The sequence below is a fragment of the Nipponia nippon genome, unplaced genomic scaffold (assembly GCF_047370975.1).
Source record: "Nipponia nippon isolate SJK-2023a ecotype South Korea unplaced genomic scaffold, ASM4737097v1 scaffold_14, whole genome shotgun sequence".
NCBI classification, from domain to species: domain Eukaryota; kingdom Metazoa; phylum Chordata; class Aves; order Pelecaniformes; family Threskiornithidae; genus Nipponia; species Nipponia nippon.
The window spans coordinates 12,134,602-12,153,947 of NW_028262330.1; the positions used below are offsets into that span (position 1 = coordinate 12,134,602).

Below are 19,346 nucleotides of genomic sequence, written 5' to 3' on the forward strand. Positions count from 1 at the left end.
AAGGTTTGTGAGATGCTCTTACTCACAGTTTGCTTTCCCCAAAGCTCCCGGCATCCTTTAGAATCATAGAATCATTTAGGTTGGAAAAGGCCTTTAAGAGCACCAGGTTCAACCGTTCACTTGCACCGCTCCAGAAAAGCCCTTAAAGCACAAACTTAACATTAAACACATGGTCGAAGGCATGTTGAAGTCAATGAGATTTCAGCAGTGGCTGATGTGCTGCAGTGGGAGCGGGATTCCCAGCACGGGAGGGTCTCGCCGCCCGTGGGAGGTTTCCCCTGGGGATTTTGCATGCCGAGGGCATGTGCTGGGGGCTGCTCAGGAGATGGGCACCGGCATTTCCCTGCCTCCTGCAACCCCTGCCTATTCCCAGCCACTGTCAGGTCAGGTCCTCCCCAGACCTTTGCTGAAAGCGTCTCTGGCTGATGCTGGCATCAGGACTTTGTCCTTCCAGATGAAGCAGGATGGCCCCAAACCTTTCCCATCGAAGACAGCAGTGACCTCAAAAGGCATTGCTGCTACCTTGGTCTCTCCTTTTACCTGGCTCACCTGGCTCTGTGCAGCCAGGTTGCTCCTGAAGGCCGTCGGGGCTATCCCTGCGCCGCAGAGACCTCCCCTGGCTGCACAGGCCAGCTCTGCCCTGCTTTGGGCTTCTTTTGGGCGGGTTGGGTGGGATGGCGTGTCCAGAAGGTGAGATCTCTGTCCCATTTTTGCCATCTACCCGAGGGTGAGATAAACCCTGCCTACAAACACCGTTTTCTCCTCACCGCTCATCTGGGCACATAATTCAGATGCCTGCAGAGGACGTTGAGTTTGTCACCTGGATAGGTGACCGACCCAGCTGATCGGGGCAAATGTCCCTCTCCCAGTTCAGCTTATCTCAAGATACATCTGCAGTGGATTTGCATGGGGTGGCTATTTTTATTTAAAACAAACAGAAAAAAAAAGAAATTCATGAAAAAAAATCCATCGAAGCTCACCCTGAGGCCCTGCTGCCATCTACCGGGGTCTGAGCACCGAGGGACCCACGCCAGCCCCGGGATGGGGACAGGGCCTGCCGGGGCAGAGGGGCCCTCCAGGGTGCTGGGAAGGGGGGGAAGCTCCCGTCCTCGCTGTCCTGGATCAGGCCCTCTCCTGCTGCAGGCTTATTTGGGAGCAAAACCGCTGGAGAGCCCCAGCAGCCCCAAGCATCCCAGCTGAGGAGTTTGGCTGTCCCCTGCTCCTCCAGGCTGGGACTTGCAGAAGTATTTTGGCACCTGTATTTAGGGAGGCAGCTCCCGAGGGATGCAGGCACCTGTGGTTTCTACTCACTGATCTGATTTTCCGATTTATACCTGATGCCTTGATTTTCTATCATAAAATGTGCTTCCAAAAGGTGCCTCTCCCTTTGGGCAACAGGGATGACAGGGACGTGGGCACGGCTGGGTGGGCACTGCCTGGAGGACCTCGTGGCTCCCCGGGGTGGCAGGGCTGTGAGCCAGGGAAGAAGCAGAGACTGCAGCTGCTCCAGGCTTGCAGCATCCTTCGAACGCTGCCACCTCCACAGCTGGATGTGTGGGCTGCCCGGGAGCGCGGCACCAGGCCTGGGGGCAGCACCGCACATTGTTCATGTGCAACCAGCTCTGGCGGTTTCCCAGAAGGTTTATTCAGCCCCGTCATGACACGGAGCAAGGCCCAACTGGTTACGGCCATGTCTTCAACTTCCAGTGCCCAGAATAAGATCCCAAATCCAGGCTTTGACACCTGAAGGCATTGATCGCTGCTGAGGGGTTCACCGGGAGCTGTGATGCTCTGGTGTGTGGAAGGTGGTGGTGGCTCTGGAGGCTCAGAGGTGGCTGGGACAGAGGGTGCTGGGCTGAGGGTCCCCATGGTCACAGCTATCATGGTTCTCATCATCTGCACGCCATCTCTCTTCCAGGCTGGCCCCAGGAAGGCTGCTGGAGGCAGAGCCCTCCCTGGGAAGGTGCTCTCCAGGGGTGCATGGCCCAGCTGGGTGCAGCCAGGGCCTGAACTGCCCCCCGAGCGGTGCTCAGCCCCAGCCACCGCTGCAGTTCTCCGGGAGGACACAGGGTGGAAACCTCAGCCCATGCGAAACCTGCTCCCAGCCCCGGCTCCTTCCCAGGGCTCTGCCCCTGCCCGGGGCCACCTTGCCCGGGCTCCTTATGGCCCCGGGGGGATCCAGACCAGGCATCACCCTGCTGCAAAGCCCTGGGGAAACTGAGGCAGGAGAGGAAGAGCTGAAATATGAGGAACGGGGTATTCCAACTTCGGGAGAGAGGTTTTTGTTCAGGCAAGGTTGGGACAAGGCCAGCTCTCTGCATGTAAGCGGACTTTTTTGCAGCAGCATCTCACCTCAAGGAGTCATTGAGCAAAGCCAGGATGCAGCAGGCAAAAAGGTGGCAGCTGAGCATGCACAGCCGATGCTGGAGCAGCTGAGCATCTTCGCCTGCTAAAATGTGCTCTTGTGCAAGGGGGCAAATACCCACCAAGGTGAAAGGAGAGGCACGATGAGGGATTGTGCAAACCAACCCCCTGCTCGGCTGGGTGCTGGGGAAGGGTCCCCATGGTGCTGCATCCCATCTGGGGGCTGTGGCTCAGGATACAGCAGGCGAGCAAAGGGCTGGGAAATCCAGCAGCGCTGGGGCTGCGTGCTTGCGGGAGGACCGAGCCACAGCAGATATTTTGACACAAAGAAAAGGTCGTCACGGAGCGTGATGAAGCGGTCCTCTCCATACCCCACTGGCAATAAGAGAAGTCATGGGACTCATTAGCATCAAGGAGGTTAGGACTGGCACTGGGAAAGGCTTTCTAGCAGTAGGGACAGAGCCATGCTGGCATTGCCAGGGATGCTGCAGGTCCCCTGTCCCCAGCAGGCTCCAGAACAGGGCAGACAAATATCAGGGATGGCTACGTAGCAGTTCTACCATGGTGCAGGGAACGGTCCCTTGCATCCAGCTGTCCCCTCGGTTTCCATCCCAGCCATGATTTCTGCATCCCTTTCTTGTCCTTCCCTGTTTCTTCTGTAGGAAAAGAGCTCCCCGTCCTCTTCCACAGCTCTGCCTCACCCACTGCCAGCTACAAACCGGGTCTTGGAAAGAGCACCGGCTGCTTGCATCACGATGCACAGCTCACTTGGAAACCCAAACCCCAGCGTGATGTGGCCGTGGGGGCAGGAGGAGAGTGCGGCTCCTTCTCATACAAGTACCGCTATAATTGTTAATATTACAGTGGGGAAAATGTTTGCTTTTACTGCATCAAAGTTTTACACAGACTTTTACTCACCTCGCTTCTCCCTGTGACAAGCATGGATGGCTTCCAGCAAGCATCCCTGTGGCTTTGAGCATGCAAAAGTCAGAGACTAGAATAGAAATGGCCCTGAGGGCTGCAGGATGGATCAACCTGCTGCATCGCCCTCTCACAGGTGGGAAACTGAGGCGCGGAGGGCTGAGTGACCTGCTCATGTCCCCCACGGCATCAGCGGCAGTGCAGGGAGCTGAGCCATGGTCTCCCAAGACCAGGATCAGCCTTTCTCTGTGGAAGAAGGCACCTGAGAAAGGAGGTGGAAGAGAGCCAGGAGTTAGCGTGGGTTTGGTCCAGGCACCCCAAGCTCTTGCACAGGGCAGGAGAACAGAAAAGTGTAGCTCAGACAAGCGTTCGCCTGCCGAACGTGTGACAGCTCTGGAGCCCTTCCACCCCCACGCCGGCCGGAAAACCTGCAGCGCTTCGCCAGAGTGGGTCATTTAAGGTTATATTTTTACCTCCCGCATGGGAGGTGGAAGGGGATCATCTGGGGTCAGATCTGCCATCACTGAAGTCTATGGCCCATTTTCGTTTCTCAAGGGTCGGACTCAGGTGGTGTTGAGCAATCTTTCAGTATCCTTTGAGTTGTACCAGAGAAATGAAAAACACAAGTAGTGGGGGGAACCAGTGAGAAAAAGCAGGTTCCCTTTTCAGGGGATCCTGCTTCCCCTTCCCTCTGAAGCTGCGCAGGCAGCGGGGAGAGGCCGCAGAGCCGCTCTGCCGGGGCTGCGAAGCTCCGTCATTACGTGAACATGGGGAGAAGGAAGTAATGAGCACACCTAGAGCCGTGGCGGCTGAGCCTCTGCAGCCACGGGCACAGCAGCACGCGATGGCCTTGGCGTCCATGTAAGGACAGACTTAGCCAGCCCGAATCTGGGGGAAACCCACAGTCAGGACAGCAGTGAAAGCATCCCAGGAAGATGAGCCAGATGCAGTCTGCAGCCGTTGGCCCGTGCCTGGACCTGATGCCTTCATGGCATTTTTGGCGAGCTGAGTTACCAGATTTCCAGTGTGTGGCTCGGTCTGAGCCCAGCAAGGACACCCCAGCACCTCTCTGCCTGAGAGGGCAGCCTGTAGCTGGCCTGTTTTGCTCTCTCTTCCTCCCCATTCCCTGGATGATGTTCAGCTGAGTCCTGCATCCCGCTGCCTACTGCATCCCGGGAGGTGCTGCCAGGCTCCTGTGCAGTTTCTGTGCCTCCTGCCCAGGTCTCCAGACAGCAGCGTATCCATGGGGAGGGCAGCGGGCCAGGGTGGATTTGGGGTGAGGGAGAGGTTTCAGGGCAGATGTGGACCCGCATGGGGGAATTTGACCTGGCCAAGGGAGATCACAGCCCACGGAGGGAGAGTTTCTCTGCGCGGCCACCTCTGCAGAGGTGCTGCCCGGGGAGAGGGGACCTTCCACCGGGCTTCCTGCGAAGGGTCAGCAGGGCCAGAGACACAGCGCCTGCCTGCAGAAACCCGGTGGAAAGAGGGGGAAGCCTGCGTGGGATTTTTTGGGCACTTCCCAGCTCCTGAGCCTGCTGCTCCCCCCTTGTTTAGACACAGGGACCCCTTTGCTGGGTAACAGATAAGTGAGGAGCACTGACTGAGGCAATGCCGCCGTGTGAAGGGGTTACCCCGGGTCAGCTTTGCCCCACGGCCTCCCAGCACGTGAGAGGGGCCCAGCAAGGAGAGAGCTGGCGCTTCTGCAAACCCCTGGGGAGATGGGAGGTTGCAAAAGGAGCTTCCTCCCCGCAGGCTGCAGCGCTGGCTCAAGCCGCCAGCAGAGAGGCAGGGTCCTCACCGCAGCCGCAGCGCTCCTCTGGGGCAGCGTCCCCATCCCTGCTGTCCCTGAGCTGGATGGGAGCTGCTGCTGGAGGGGCTAAGGAAAAAAAATCTTTGAAAAGATGCATTTGCAGAAAGTGGTAGTTGCTTGGTTTGTAACCTCACAACATTAAAGCCTTTCCTGGTGTTGCTGTGGAGGATGTGGAGATGGAGAGCAGGAGTTTGTGAGCCCTCCGACGACAAGCTAGGCAATGAGTCTTTACCCACAGGCTTCTTTTCTGCCTTGATTTTAAGCGTTTTTGTCAATGGGACATTCCCAAGTGAGCTAAATACTCTGACTGACAGCCATCGTACCCTGAGCACGATTCTATGTTCGGCCTATAAATATGGTGTTCTAAGCAGAAATCTGTATTGCGAGATTTGAGACAGAACTCTGTTCTGTCTGGGAGCAAAACGCAAGTCTTCCAGGTATTTATCATAGAAATCTGGAGGTACTCCACTCTGCTAAGCCTGACTCAGCAGCACGTTGTTGTTCAGGAAAATGTATATGTATATGGTACAAATACAGGTTTTAGAAATGTGTTGAGTAGAGAGGAATGGGAATGTGACCGTGATGAATTTCTGAGCATCTCTGCGAGTTAGGGGTAAGTCCCATTTTCAGCAGCCATCTAAGAGGTGCCTTTGTGCTGATTTGGAGGAGGAGGAACCAAAATAAAAGCCAGGCAAAGCAGATTTGGGTTTGTGAGTTCACATTCCTGGAAATGAAAAAGGATTTGACTGAAGCTGAATGACTGGTCTCATGGGAAATGTTTACAGCCCGTCGCCCTCGTGCACCCCAGTCCCTTTGCATACATCGGAAACCCGATTTGCTTAATGTTCTCTATGGAAATCACTTTTTATCACTAAAGGGGGCTTTGTGTGGCACGCACTTTCCTCTTCTCCTAACCCAGTGTTTCCACAAGTCCTTCTGCAGTTGCTTGTGGAAAATTTTCACTTGTACCTAAATAGTTTCCAGTCCTGTATGGGCTGTTGAGCATCCTTCGGAGCAGAGGTGGTGTCTCCTGGGTGCGTGGAAGCAGTGATGCGGCCAGATCTCTGCCCTCTGAATTTGCACGGGCGTGGGCCTTTCTGCCCAGTTAGCTGGAACTCGCAGTTGGGTATTTGGCTCTTTTTATCTTGTTGCATGAGTTGTGGAAGGGCAAACAAGATGGGGTGAGCACGAAGGCAGAGCAGTGCTGACAGCTCACGCGTCTCTGGCGCGAAGCTTGCCGGTCGGAGCTGGCAGGTCCCATGTTTTTCCTGGCAGAGGGAGTTTACCCCAGGTCAGCGTTTCGCATCCTGTGCCACTGGCGTGTTTACTCCAGTACCGAGAACCCGAAGGTCTAAATAAGCGTGTTGTCAGAGCGCAGCCTCAGCTTCCTCCTCCCCTCGAGGAAGGAGCCGAGCTCCGGAGCCGCGCAGCTGACATGCGCCCAGCCGGCTGGAGCTCCTTTGGCTTTGGCATCACTGCCGGTGTCACCGCAGCCACTCTGAACGCAACCTCGCCGCGTGCATGGGAGCGACTTGGGCTGTATTCCCTGCTCTCCCTGTGGCCCCTAAAAGCCACCTGGGATCCCTTCCTGCTGCCCTGCTGTCACCCCACAGCGTGGCACCATTGTCCCCAGGATCTCCTGAACTCAAATGAGAAAAACTGAGTGATAAGGCGGAGCGCAGCGCCCTGCTCCCAGGAGCTCCCACGAGCACGCTGGTGTCAGCAGTCCTTGGGAGGTGCCTCTGCTCTGGAGCCCTTTCCCTGAGGTGGCTGCTCCAGCCCGGTGGCCACCACGCTGCTGTTCGTCATTCTTGTCCCTGCAAGCTGCAGCCGCCTCCTTGGCGACGTCTGGGGCACGGCACGGCACGGCACCTCCCTGTGCTCCTCCGCTTCCTTCCGCCGGCATGAGCCCCCTGAGCCACCATTTTTGGTAACTTCCTCAGGCCGCAGCACGCCCAGGGGAGCAAAACAAGCAGCTCACAGTACGTCAGGTGGGGAGGGCATGGGACGGGAAGGGACACGCCGCAGCTCCCACACCCAGAGAAGTTTGGCCCCGGCAAATTTAGCCCCTCTGACACATCCCGATTCCTCTGGTTCAGAGTTGCACCTGAAAAGCTGGGTCTGAAACCAGGAGGTGGGAATGGGGCAGAAGGGGTGGGAAAGATCAGGTTGGCATCCCAAAAACTGAACCCAGTCTTTAAAGTTTGCGTGAAGAGCCCAAGCCAAGGAGAGGCTGCGGCACAAAGCCTGCTCCACCTGCATATTTGGCTATTTTGTAGGATAGTGCCTCGGGGCAGGTGGCACCATGGCATAGACATGAGACTTTCCCCTTCCTGCTATTTTTGCTGCCGGAGGATTTCTTCTGAATTGCTGGTGGCCGCTCAGCTGGCGATGGTCGAGCCCACGTCCCCCCTCCGCAGGGGTTTCACCTGGCACAGGGCGCTGCCTGGCACTGCAGCCGGGGCTCTGGGCACCGGTGTCCCATGCGGTTTGCACGGCGGGTGGTTGTCTCAATGGGTCACCAATTAAAGGGGATTTTGGTTCTGACTGGGTTTGCTTTTTTTAAAATTCACTGGAATCTCACTGCGAAACCCACATCTATTTCAGCCCCCGAGCAGCTTTCGAGTCTCGGAGCAACAGTAGCAGCGGTCACTCTCTTCTGAAAAACCGAAACCCACAAAGAAACCCAAAGCCGGATTCTTGCCCTTGCCCATGATATCAGCTGGGCTGGATCCGGCCGCAGGCCCCATGTGGCAGATGGGCCAGCGGGAAGGCCTGGGGGGCCAGCGATCGAGGTGGCACAGGCCCTTTCTCCAGAGCAACCTTGAAGGCAGCAGGAAAAGGCCATTCCCAGGTGCCACCCGAGCAGAAATCAGCAGCATGTCCCCAGCCTGGTGTCACCCAGTCCAGGCTGTGGGTGGCTTTGTGCTGTCGGGGAGGTGCTGAGGGCTCTTCCAGCAGAGACAGGGTAAAGGGCTGCGTAGGGAGGGAAGGAAAACAAGCTCACGTAATACATGGGGTGGAGGCGTGGAGGGAGGGAGAGAGGGATGGGGGAATGGAGAGGTGGATTGCTGGAGGGATGGACAGATGGATGGAGGGAGGGAAAGATGGAGCGGTGGATGGAAGGTTGAGAAGGTGCATGGATGGAGGGAAAGAAGGAGAGATTGGTAGAGGGAAGGGTAGATGGATAAATAGCAGGATGGTGGGATGGATGAGTGGATGGATGGGAGATGGATGGATAGAAGAATGGAGGGGTGGATGGAACAGGTGAATGGCGGAATGGCAGGAGGAAGGGATGGATGGAGGGGTGGACGAGTGGAAGAGTGAAGGGTGGAAGGGAAAGTAGTAGGGGGACAGATGGGATGGATGGATGGATGGAGGGGTGGGTGGTTGAGGGGATGGCTAGCTGGATGAACAGCAGGGTGGTGGGATGGATGGATGGATGGAAGGATGGATGGATGGATGGAGGGGTGGATGGAGGGGTGGGTGGCTGAGGGGATAGCTAGCTGGATGAACGGCAGGGTGGTGGGATGGATGGATGGATGGATGGATGGATGGAAGGATGGATGGATGGATGGATGGATGGATGGATGGATGGATGGGGGGGTGGGAGGCTGAGGGGATGGCTAGCTGGATGAACGGCAGGGTGGTGGGAGGGAGGGAAGGATGGAGGAATGGATGGACAGCTGGCTGGATGATGGACGGCTGGCTGGATGAGGGATGGATGGATGATGGACGGACGGATGATGGACGGACGGAGGCAGGGTGGCTGGCGGGTGGCTGGCGGGCAGGGGAGAAGGCTGTGACGGGGTCCGGCCGGCCGGCGGGGCGGGGCGGGCGGGGCCGGGGCCGGTCAGCGCACCCGTGCGGGGCGGGTCCCGCAGCAGCCCCGCCCCGGGGCCGCCGGTGCCGCCCGCCGGGGAGCGGAGCGGAGCGGGGCGCAGCGGAGCCCGGCGCGGAGCCCGGCGGGGCGCGCCGAGGATGGGCAGGGAGCCCCGGCGGCAGCCGCCCTGCAGGTGGGGAGCGGGGGGTGTCGGTGCACCCGGTGTAAGCGGGGAGCTCCGTATTACCGGGGTGGCCGTGTAAAGGGCGGGGGGGGGGCTCGGTACACCTGGTGCCCGTGGAGGGGGTTCCTTATAACCGGGGTGTCGGTGTAACCGAGGAGCCTGTGCACCCAGTGGGCGTGGGGGTCCGTGTCGCGGGAGGGCACCGGTGTGCCCGGGGGGGCTGGGTAACTTTGGGGTGTCCAGGTAGCAGGAGGGGGAATGAAGCCGGTGTGATGGGGCGTCCCGTGTACCTGGGGACTTCCACTTAAACCCAGCAGTGGGGGTGTCGCCAGCCCCGGGGTGGGGGGTTCCCCTTGCAGCCTGGGAAGGGGGCACCCTGCACCGTGTCTCTCTCGGGGTCCCCTTGCAGCCCAGCGTGGTCTGTGGGCCATGGCCCTGGCCAGGAGGAGCCGGTGTCACCCCGTGGGTGGGGACGGGGCCCTGCTGCCGTGACTCATTTCTGGACTGCGAGCTTGTTTTCCTCCGTGCCGCCCCACAGAGTTGCTGCTTGGGGCCCAGGTGTGGGGCCCTGCCCGGCCCCGGGGGACCACCCTGCCGTGCCTGGGTCCCCGGGAAATCCCGGGGGCTCTCCCGCACCCGCCTGGAGTTTTGACAGGGCCGCTGGCGGGGGTGGCAGTGAGTCACTGGGTGTCACTGCCGCAGGAGCTCTCCTCGCCGGGCTGGAGGGACCCAAGGGCCACGAGTTGCCTGTTGCTCCCGTCACCATCGGCCGGGTCCCCGCAGCCAGAGGGGGTGGAGGTGTAACCCCTGGGAGGGCTCTGCTTTGGCAACAGGATGTGGTTTGGGATGTGACAAGCCCAGCGGCGTGTCATCCCTCCGGCATTGGAGTCTGGACGCGCGCCAGCCCTGAGATGTCACCGTGCCACTTGGTGCACCAGCCTGTGCTGATAGTTGTGCCTGTGAAGGAGCATCTTCCATCAGGTGCTTCTGTGGCCTTACGGTGTCACCAGTGGCTCCCATTTAGTGGCCAGTGCTGTCCGGAGGGTGCCCAGACCCAGCCTGGCCTCCTGCTACGCTCGCTGCTGCAACAACCTCCCCGAGAGGATGTTTAGCTGCTTTGGACCGTGTAAGCCCTAAGGGAGGAAAAGGCTAGGCTGATTCAAATCACTAACGAAAGCGGGAGAAAAGAGATTTCAGACCTTTGTTTTCATGTTTATTAAAATCTCACTGCTGTCACCCCAGCACCCGTTGACTTTGCTAATGGCATGTTTTCGGTGCTGCTGCTACTCTCAATGCAGCGAAAACGTGCTCAGGCAGCTGCAGGCTGGTGCTGCTTACCCTCCTGGTGAAGAGGCTGATGCTGAACAGCTGCAATTTCTTTAGTTTTTCTATTTAGATTAATTTTCTACATCTTGGTTTGATGCAGAGCCTGCAAGCTCCAGAGATATGCAGGATGTCAAAGCTTTAATTTTCGTGTGTGTCAGAGGGGTCCGTTTTTTTCTTTTCTTGTTCAGAGCAAAAACTTGGATGAAGTTGCAAATTGTTTCCGAAACATGATTGCAAAGTGTTTTGGAGCTTCGGGTGTTGCTCAGATTAGAGCTTAAACCTAGAAAGATGAGAAGATAAAGCACGAGAGCCTAGGGGCGGTGGTTGCAGTGGTTACATCCCTCAGCTGCAGTGACTCCGTAAGGCTGGAGGGCTCGGGCAGTGGCTGGGTGCATCCTTTGGAGCTGGGCTGGGTGAGGCCCTGCAGGGTTCTGCAGGGAGGTGGCTGGGCAGCGCAGAGCCAGCTCTGCTGCACTGCGAGCCAGGGGTGCGTTTGGTCCAAGGCTGGCTGCAGCCTCCTGATGTTGTCCTGCCGAATTGAAGCGGGGGGAGCTCACTGGTCTGCCATCACTCTCCTGCTCTCTGCAGCTCCGTAGCCCGGTCGGGGTGAGAGGAAAGGGGATGAAAAGTGTTGGAGGTGCTTGTATGGCGGGAGGAGCTGTAATGCCAGCGTGCATTGATGTGGGGTAGGTGGTTAGGGCTCCTCACCGGCAGCCCCGCGGCTCTGGTGCTGTAGGGTGGTGCAGCGGGGCAGTCCCTCCTCCCCCCTAGAGATCAGGGCACCCCAATTTGGAGAAAAGCAAACCAAAACTGTCGCCTTGTGCCTTTTGCTGAACGTGAAAATGAAGACATGAATTTTGCACCGAGAAAGAAGAACTGAATCTAGATGAAAGCGTTGGCAGAGAGGTACCATGCGCTGCTGCGGCGGGGTGTGCTCCCCGTGCTGCAGCAGCCCTGGGGGCTCAGGGATGCCAAACGCGGCAGCGACTTTTCCGTCGGCACGGTCCTGCCGCTGTGGCGGGGACCAGGCCGTGACACCCGCTCGGTGGCATGGGGACCGCTGCGGCCTTGCCATGCTGCAGCTCACCTGGGGTAGTTTCGACTTCTCTTTTTTGGGTGACTGCTGAGCTGTTCCTGGCCTGACGGGGCTGCCCATTTTTGCATTATTATTTTGCAAGTGGAAAATTGTGCATGAGTTTGGTGGGGGAGAGCCGCTCAGGTGAGTGCCCCAAGGTTGTTTTTGAGCAATGGGAGGCTCCTGCTGCGTCTCAACACTGCTCCCATCAGCGCTTTGAACTTGTGCTGGGCAGTAGGTGAGAGGATGGGGGACGAGGTTCTGATGGAAACTATGCCCCCCTCCCTGGGCATCGCACTGCAGCCTGGCAGGTCTTCCCTTGCTGCAGCTCTGCACTTTGCAGCCATGCTCAGCTGGGGAGGTGTTTTGGGCTGGAAATGTCACTCCTGACTGCAGTGTAGGAAAACATAACCTGTGGATGCAATCCAGGCTCCATAACTGCAGTTCATGCGCCTTCCCACCTTTCCACAAGACTTCCCTTCCGCTTCCCTAAGAGGCCCGGTATTGCAGGACTCCCCATAGTTGCCTTATCTCTCACGGCCGGAGGCGGTGTGGGAACATTTTTGTCACCGGTCCGCTGCCAGCCCTTTTTTTGTGAGGGTCCCACCCATCCAAAGCCATCGTCGGGGGTCTTCAGGTGACCTCTGCGAACCACCCACGGTTGCGTCCACCTTGCGCTGTGCGTGTTGGGTCGGGGTTGTTCACCCTCCCGAAAGCACCACCGGTGATGTGGGAGTGATACAGCCCGGAGGGGTGGACAGGACCCTTCGCCAGCACTCGCTGCTGGCACCGAGCCCTCTTCACCAGCCTCCTGGGTGGGAGACTGGGGACTGGCTGCAGCTCCCGAGTGCCTTTCCCAGCATGGAGACCAAAAACCGATGTTCCTGTTTTTCTGATCTCGTCTTTGGCCGCCAATTAGCACGACGTGAGAACTTGTCTCCCCGATGACGCGCCTGTGTGACTCCTCAGATGCTTTAATTGCAGGGTTTTCAGCAGCCAGAGTGCGATGAAATGGTAATTGTTGTGATTGTATGCTGTGCGGTAGCTAAAAGACGTGGCTCTTTGGCGAAGCTTAATTAGGAAATAGGGACACTGTTGGGAATGGCTCTGCGATGCGATTTTCCTAATGAAAGCTACTGAATAGGCAGCCTTGTAATGAAGAACAGGCTCACGAGGGGCACTGCCAATTGCTCTTCTCTAGTGTTAATTTTGTATTTCCTCCCCATTGTTTCTAATACCCTCTTGGAAAAGCTTGAAGATAAAATGCTTTATTTTCTTGCGCCTCGTATCCTGTTTGGCAAGCTGCGATTATAGCGTGTGCATCTGGAATACATGAGTGGCCAGGCATGAGCTCCTTCAGACTTGTTAATCTCTGATTTCAAGCTCTGCCACTGAAAAAAAAAAAAAAGCAGCAGCCACTTCGGCTTGCGGTCGGACGATCCGCTCCCTCGCTGGCGTGGTGCAGTGGGAGATGCTCGGCTGAGTTTGCAGATGCATAGCTGGAAGAAAGCTGGCTCCGTCGAGTGTGAAGGCAGCGTGATGCTACGGGAAGCGCGGTTTGTTTGGAAACAGCGTGGCGGGGTTTCGTGTTCAAGGCTTGGCTGTTTTTGTCTCAGATGTTCTCTCCTTGCAAGCGTGATTGCTGTATTTAACCGTAACCTGCTACATCTGAGAGTTCACCCAGGTTTGAGTCTCCTGCTGGTAAGACAGAGCCTGGAGGCCGGATCCTGCCCGGGGCAGCTGTGTGGTTCAGTGCTCCCACCTGCGCTGCACCATTCCCGTAACGGGGCTGGCGAACCCTCCGGTGCGTGCCCGGGGAAGAGCGGGCTCCAGCGCTCCCTCCCCAGCTGTGCCGGCCTGGCTGAGCAGTGAAAAGGGCTGCAGATGTTTTTTGCCAACAGATGAGAGTACGAGCCTCTTGCTGAGTTAAAAGGGGACTAGGAGAAGGCTACCTGGCTGGGTGGGGCGGTCCTGTGGCACTGTGACAATTTTTAATGACTCTTGGTGCTGCAAGGGAACCGTCTGTATTTGTAGGAGAGACAGGGATGGGGCTTGGCTTTCCCTCAAACGCTTTGTTTCATTGCCCAAAATTCCCGCAGTGCTTGGGGTGAGAGCAGCTCGGCTGCTCCTAAAATGCTGCTGGTCCTTATTTTGGGGTGGGTTTAAGCAGAAGTGAGCAGAGCCTGGCGTGAGCAGCTCATGTGACGAGGGCTCCTGGGAACGGCGGGGCACGCTGGAGCATCGTCCCCCTGGCACGCTGCTTACGGCTGCCCGACGCTGCTGTGGCCGAGCAGGAAGAGCTCAGCTTCGACCCGATCTTGTGACTGTCCTTAGCAGCTGCTCCGGTAGGGAATTCGTCATCTTTTTTTATCCTATGTTGGAGGGTTTTGTGCTGTAACATCAAGGTATTTTCAATATTGTGTTAACGTCTGTTCCAGTGCAGCACTGCCTGGATGGGTGTACAGCTGGTGTGTGCACGCTTTAGGAAAGACGGTGTTGTCTTGAGCTTGCAAAAGTGTTTTTCATCCCTTCCACAAAGGCCCATTCTTTGTTGTCTCAAATTAGGATGAAACGCTTCCCCTTTCAGCTGCTTCCCCCATCGCTCTATGTCTATTTAAACCCTCGGCTCAGAGGCTTCTCTGCAAACAAGCTCTCATCCTTTCAGGTGGCATTTCCCTTTTCTCATTGTTTCTGGCAATCTGTACACGAGAAACTTCACAAATGTTTCTTCATTCTCAGTGTCTTTGTGTTGATAAACCTTGCAAATCGGTACACACACCGTGTGCAGCCTCCCACCGCCCGTGGCTGCGTGATGGAGTTACGGAGGCTTTGCAGTTCAACCGAGCAAACTGCAGCCTTGCAGACCCAGGCTGGGCAACATCCCTGCTGCTCCTCATCCGTCTGTGTGAATCCTGCTCATCTGAGAGGGTTTCTGCTTCAGGTTTGCCTCCCTGGATCAATTAGCTGGATTGCAATCAAAGCCAACAAGCGTAACGTTCCCAAAGGACTGCTCATTTAATGCAAATTGTTCCCAGGTTGATCTGGCTGCCTAATCCTTTAGGGAACTTAGGCGGAGTTGAGGAATGGCTACACGGGTCTAAATCCATGTCGGCTGGTACAGAGCACACCTGGAGCCTGGAGACTCCCTTCGTGGTAGGTCCTGAGCTGCCGGATTGTGGCGCTGGGTTTAGAAGTGATGGCAGGATAGCGAGTATTTAACAGCATCCCGGCTACTCCCTGTGGTCTCCAACCAGAATACCACCGTGAGCGTGATGCTTTAGGATGAAGGGAGTAGCCTCTGACTCTGTGGAAACTGGGCACCTGCAGTCACCATCCTGCCAGTTCCCAGGACCTCAGCTCCTAGTGAAGAGCTGAGCCAAGGTTCTGGGCCTGTTGGGATGAGGGCCCCATGTGCTGTGGTGCTCCTGCCCATCATGGGAGGAACCGGGGGCTGGAAGGGGTTCAGGCTGCGTTTGCTGCATGGGCTCTTACACCCCTTGCTCCTGTGACTGGGGGGATTTGGAGACCAGCTGGTCGGGGCTGTGCCAGCCTGGCTGGAGGCACTTCAGGGATGGGGTGCTCTCAGTGTCCCTTGCAGCTGTCATGTCACCATCAAATGTAGTCACTGTGCCAGGGAGAAGGGAGGGAGAGTGGTGGATAGGGCCTTCACGTGAAGTGGATACCTTTCAGCTTGTCTTCTCCATGGCTTTTTGGGCTGATAGGGATGTAGCTCTGGTACTAAGCCAGGCCAAAGGATGGTCCAGCTCAGGGTCCTGCCCTCAGCCAGGGAGAGCCCAGGGGCTTGGACCTCACTCGTTGTGATGGGACTGCCCGGAGCTCTCCAGTCCCAGCATCTTCCCTTTGTGCAGCCTGCCCTTCTCCACATCTGCAGGGTTTGGCACATCTGGGATGCAGTGGTGGCCTGAAGAAGAAGAAGGTGGCTCTGCCTCAAGCAGAGCTTGAGCCTGCTTCTTCCTGAGGTGAACACAGGGTTTGGAAAGGTTTCATGCCCTAGGCTTGTCATTCCCCTCTCAAATGGCAAGTGTGCACGCTGCTGTGATATTTCAGTGCTGTGGGCTGTTTGAAGATGCTCGGGGGCTGAACAGCCTGGTGGGGTTGGCCACTGCTGGTCATCCCACTGTTGGATGGATGCCCACCTCTCCTTGGTCTGTCTCCTTGTTTGGAGACTTCCTTTCTTCTCATCGATTATGATGGTGGTGCTGTGGTTGTACCGAGTCCTCTGGTCAAAGTGGGGCTCACACCCTTCTGTGAGCTTTGGAAGTGGGTGTGAATCACAGTCCCGCTTGCCCTTGGCCTGACGGTGATGGGGATCAGCCAAAAACGTCCTTGCCATCATCTGTCTTTTGTGGTGCTGCAGCCAGCGGTGCTGGAAGTAAATTGAAGGTTTTGGGCAACCAAGCCAGGGACTGAAAAGGCTCCTGGGTTCCCAGCAGGGCCTCCACAATGGCAGGAAGCAACTTCTAAAGCTTCCTTTGGATACGCAGGGCCTTGGGGGAAAGATTTACTTGCTTGTTTATGCTGTAAGTTAATCTATTTAGTGGGTTTGGCATTAAAGCTCACAAAAAGCCCTCTGAAATGGTCATGCTGCTTGTTTGTAGTGCTTTGTCTCTCACTTACTTTGTTTCACAGCTGGAGTAGTTAAGCAGAGACAGAGCCAATTGAAATCTCACGTGTAAACTTGTTTTTCCGAATAGGCTGAAGAAATTAGCATCAGCTCTCGCTGTCCTTCATCGCAAGGGAGCTGCGGGGGGAAGGCAGCGTGGGGCAGAGGTTGGGGTCCCCTCTGGGAGGGACCCTTGTTTGTGTGTGCTCTGTGCCACTTCGCTTGGTTGCAGGATGGGGATGGTCCCTGGCCCTATTGAGGCTAATAGATTATTTTGCAATAGAAAAAAAAAAAAAAAAGGAAAAAAAACCCAAACCAAACCCCCAAAACCCCAGCACCCCTCCCTGTGAACCTGTGTAGCAGAGTAGGGAGCAACATGACATGTTTTTTTGGGGGGGCAAGAAGTCTTAGGAAGAGTTTGGAGAGGCACAGGAAAGTGCTGGGTCAGTGGAACAAAGAATAGCTGATGAGAATTTTTCATGATATCATGGTATCACTGTTTCCCTTCGCGTTTGATGCTATCCTAAATATGATGGTGCCACCCACGTGTAACCTTGCACAGTAAAAATGGATTTTCCCCAAGGGCAATGTCCAAAGAAGCCCCGTGTACACAGCAACTGCCGTAGAAAGCACGTGGGACAGGTGGAGGTGAGGTCTGTGCCCAGAGGTAGTAGGTGCACCTTCAGCCTCAGTGAAGTCTTCAGCTTAGGAGGGATCTCGGCACCTGCTATGTCTGGGCGTGGACCTCAGCCCCAGGTGTCCCATATGCTTTTGGGAGGGTGTCTGCTGCTGAGCATGGAAATACCTGGAGTCTTGTCCCCTTTGTCCCACGTGAGTGGCCGTAAGACCCCACCAACAGGGATGTCTCCTTGCGGTCTGTCCCACCAGGTTGAACAGCCACCCTAGGGAGCATTGGGAGGAACCATTTGACGCTCTGCTGTGTCCTTCACTTCCTTCTTGGCAGAGTCAGCTTGGGCTGCTGCCTTTATTTTGGGAAACACCTTTTTTTTTTTCCCCTCTAAATTATGCATTTGCTGAATTTTTTATTTTTCCCCTGGTCCTCTCCTGTGACACACAGCCACTTCTGCTGAACTTCCACCTTCCCTGAAGAGCAGCCCTGGAGTTTCCATTACACACTGCTGACGGCACCCAGCACCCTGGTGGGCTGTGCCAAACACCATCGCTATCTCCAGCTTAAATCTTCTTGGGGCTTAACTTGGCACTGAGCTTGTAATTGGCTGTGGTGGTGGGTGAAACTTTAACCTTCACTGTTGTGATAAGGCTGATAAAGCTAAAATTAACTCTTGCATCATGTGGCGAAGGGTTTTCATAATTGGTGCCAGGAACAAGTACATTTCCTCTCTGAAAAGTGAGTATATATAACTGGTCTTTTCTTACTCAGATCAGGTATGTGTCATTTCTGTTGTTTTTTGAGGAGAAAAATAGAGGCTTTTCTTACCCTGGCTGAGTTTTGCCAAACCCACATAGCCCGTTGAGTGGTTGTGGATGGGGCTGGGGTTGCTGATGTCCTGGGTCATCTCTCCGCACCCATCGCAGGCTGGCTGAGAGCGGTGGTTGGATGTCAGGGAGGTGCGGAGGTGTTGCTGGCTGTGTGGCACTGGCAGCAGAGCTGCTATTGCCAATGAGCGCGAGAGGAGATGGGCTTGGCTCTGTGCTCCTGGCCAGAAAGCGAAGCACGGGCTGCTGAAACCTGCCAGCCTTAGTCTGGTGTGTCGGAAGGTGAGCAAAGTGTTAATGGAGGGGAGATAAAAAGAAGCACGGGGTAGGGCTGGATTTTTTTTTTTTTTTTCTTCATTTGGTATTTTTTAGGAAGTTACTGGTCAGCGTCAAGATGTACTTTACAATGGTGAAATCTAAGAAATTCCCACAGGCCTCATTAGCTGTTCATCTGCCTCGAGGCAGGAGGATTGAAAAGGCAATGGGGACGGAGGAGCGCAGGACTGGAAGGGCCAGCAGGACTGGAAGGGCCGCTGAGGGTCTCTCCCTGGCCTTGGGGCAGAGACCACTCTACCTCCGTCATTTGATTTGAGTCTTTTGCTGCTTGTTCTGCCTTCAAGGACATGGGCACAGATAATTCTCTTCCTCTTTACAGTGGCCCTTCTGTGATTGCGTTTATCCCATTTCCCATCCCCAGCAGAGCAGGGCGTATTTTCTCCCTGCCTGTCAATTTGAAGCTTGTCTTTCAGCATCTTCAGGAATGGGACTTTCGCAGTTTCCTTCAGAAACCGTTGCAAAAAGTAATACACCTTATTCTAACAACATCAGGGAGACACATTCTTCCCTCTGCCTTTCAGTTCCCAAAGCCTGACACTTGAACAGTTCGAGAGCATTACGGGAGCTAAAAATAACAGAATATGGAGATGAAGGGTGCAGCCCGTGTTTTTAGCTGGAGGTGGAGATGAAGGCAGCGTCTTGCCAATGGTAAGCGCATCTCTGATTGAAAGAACCTGCAGTGAGTCACTGGGGTTGCATACAGAGAAATGTCTTTTTGGAGAAAGAGAGAAGGTACCATTGCAACTGTTCTTCTCGGTGATGGCTCGGTGGGACTAATTTAGAGATTCGTATTTCTCGGCATCAAAATACATCATGGCTTTAAAGGGGGTAGCAAGCGGAATTCCCCTGTTATCTGTTTGTCAAGAATACACTAGATGCTGTCCTGAAAAATGATAAATGTAAAAAAGAACATTTTAAAAATAAGTCAAGAGGAAGTCTCAGTTTGCAGAATGGGTGGTAGGGAGGTTTGCAGACAATTCTGTGCTGGACACTATTGTACTGTTGTGGTTTCGGTTTCCCCTAAGTGTTGCTGGTCTAATGCTGGTCCTGGCCTCCGCGTAGCTGCCCCGTTCACATTGCTAACCTTGCAGCAAGGGAATCACTCACTCACAGAAAGTCCCAGAATAATTTGCAAGTGTCTTCTGCTTGTATAAGTCTGCGATGCATTGCAGGCTACTTCTGTTTCTTGAGGAAATGCATAGTTAGTCTAAAATTCAGGCCTGAATGTGGAAGCAACAGACCTTCAAATGACTGGTTTGAGCTCAGGTCAGTTGGGATGCAAAGCTGATGCAAAATGTTGTGATCCTCACTCAATTACTGTTGCATATCTGTCTCTGGGAGGTCCCTTGGCTTCCTAAAATCTACTACTGGTCTTCTCAGTGTCCAGTGTTAAGAAGGATAGGTGCTGTGCCCCCACTGCAAATT

The 19,346-nt window shown here is 55.5% G+C and overlaps 1 protein-coding gene across 4 annotated transcripts in view; it reads left to right on the plus strand.

The window, feature by feature from the left end:
• The first annotated feature begins 8,989 nt into the window (after positions 1-8,989).
• Positions 8,990-19,346, plus strand: part of PIK3R5 (phosphoinositide-3-kinase regulatory subunit 5) — a 62,563-nt gene continuing 52,206 nt past the window's right edge. For 2 of the 4 annotated variants that reach the window (XM_087751157.1, XM_087751162.1), the window contains exon 1: positions 8,990-9,111. The gene's annotated coding sequence lies outside the window, so the exon portion shown is untranslated. Of the gene's footprint in view, positions 9,112-11,313; positions 11,335-12,987; positions 13,060-19,346 lie in introns of those variants that run through there. The other 2 variants (XM_087751160.1, XM_087751161.1) reach the window with 2 other exon arrangements.